We start from the raw sequence: 1,823 nt of genomic DNA, 5'->3' as shown, positions 1-1,823 counted from the left end.
TTCCAGACACTTATGAAAGAAAGAGTGAAAGAGCAGTTAAAAGTCCCTTTGAAGACTAGTGTGTATTCAGTTGAGGAATATGGGCAAGGAGGTAGCTCTCTGCTTCACCGACATCTGGAGGACATTGGCCAACTCCAAGAAGTGTGACAATCTATATTCATCTACATAGTCCAGAGGAGTTTCTGTCTGACTCTTCACCCCTAGGAACCATCCATCAGGTTCAAGAGCCCTCATGTAGAGCACAAATTTCGGTCTATTTGGGAGTATTTAAGCAAATCTTAAAACAATCATGTCTTAAGATGTTTTGGAATAAATTCACATGTGATAGAAGTTTGAACTGGATAACTGCTTTGTTTGAGCAGTTATTATAGGATAACTGTCCTGTAATTTTATTGGATAAATTCAGAGTTCTTTTCAGGAGCTCTCTCATTTTGTGTAGGCATGAAGAAGGAGAAATGATGGAAGGATAGGGCCGAGGGAGGAGGGCACAGACCACATCTGAGTACTTTAGCCTTAAAAATCCCAATGTTCCAGTGCTTACTTCGGCAGCACATATACTAAAATTGGAATCATACAGGGAAGATTAGCATGGCCTCTGCACAAGGATGACACACACATTCATGAAGGCTTTCATGTTTTTGTTCATATTTATTTTTTAAAAAACCCTCAAAAAAGTCCCAATGTTCCAAAGTCTATAAAAAAATAAGTTTTTGCCCTTCTCTAGGTAAGATGGTACTCTTACCTAGAAGGATAAAAAGACAGCCAGGAAAGTTCCACTGAGACTTTATTTCCTATCAAATGTAAAACCAATTAATATCCAAAATTAACTTCCACTGCTTCCCTCTGCCTGAAGATTAGATTCTTTAACTGTCAAACCATCTTGAGCCCACCCATATAGGGAATTTTCCAATGAACTTCTTGACACCAGGGATAGTAACACTGCCAGAAACATTTTCTAAGGCCAACACATCCTTTCCGAACTGGCTTGCATGGCTTGGAGGGGGTGGTGATGTGTTTTTTCTTCCCCCCATGCCTCCCTTGTCTAAGGTCCTGGACATTGATGAGTCAGTTAAAAAAAAAAAAAAAAAAGGAAAAGGTCTTATTCATCTAGTTCCATAAAAGAGGACACTTCAAAACAAATGAAACAAGAATATCAGAAGAAAGACTAGAAACAAGAAAAAAAAGAATAAATCAAAAAGGGGGAACATCACAAAAAGAGGAAAAAAAGAAAAGAAAAAGGAAAAGCATTCTTCCACTGCTAATACTTCTGAGATCTTGAAAAAGTAATGGAACCTTAGGCTTAATCCATTAAATTTTAAATTTTGGTTTTGAATATTATTTGACTTTCCTTGCAATTTTCTGTATAATTATGCTTTGCGGAACACCTTCATGGCTCAGTGGGTTAAGTGTCCGACTCTTGGTTTCAGCTTAGGTCATGGTTTCACAGTTGTGAGATGGAGCCCCCATGTTGGGCTCTGCACTGACAGCTCAGAGTCTTCTTGGGATTCTCTCTCCCTCTCTCTCTGCCTTCCCCAGTCACGCTTTCCTTCTCTCTCAAAATAAATAAACATTTTTAAAAAGTATGCTTTTCAATAAATCATAGCCTTTTACATATAAAGTGAATGAACGAATGTGTAGAATGCCACGTCTTGGTGCTGGTAAGTTTCAAAATAATGAAAAACAATAAAGAATGGAGTTTGTCTAAAAGGTAAATAACACTGTCAGCCAGCTTCCTGGGGGTCACTATCGTCTAGCATTAATGAATTAAACACAAGTTTTTACACTGAAGTCTCCATGCAATTTTCCTATGCTGCCTCCCTTTA

At 38.1% G+C, this 1,823-nt stretch overlaps 1 non-coding gene across 1 annotated transcript; it reads left to right on the top strand.

The window, feature by feature from the left end:
- The first annotated feature begins 533 nt into the window (after positions 1-533).
- Positions 534-640, top strand: LOC123609973. Its single transcript, XR_006718015.1, has one exon. It is a non-coding gene; the product is annotated as a U6 spliceosomal RNA (small nuclear RNA).
- The last annotated feature ends 1,183 nt before the right edge of the window (positions 641-1,823 follow it).

The sequence above is a fragment of the Leopardus geoffroyi genome, chromosome B2 (assembly GCF_018350155.1).
Source record: "Leopardus geoffroyi isolate Oge1 chromosome B2, O.geoffroyi_Oge1_pat1.0, whole genome shotgun sequence".
NCBI lineage: Eukaryota > Metazoa > Chordata > Mammalia > Carnivora > Felidae > Leopardus > Leopardus geoffroyi.
This window is presented reverse-complemented; position numbering and strand designations above follow the sequence as displayed.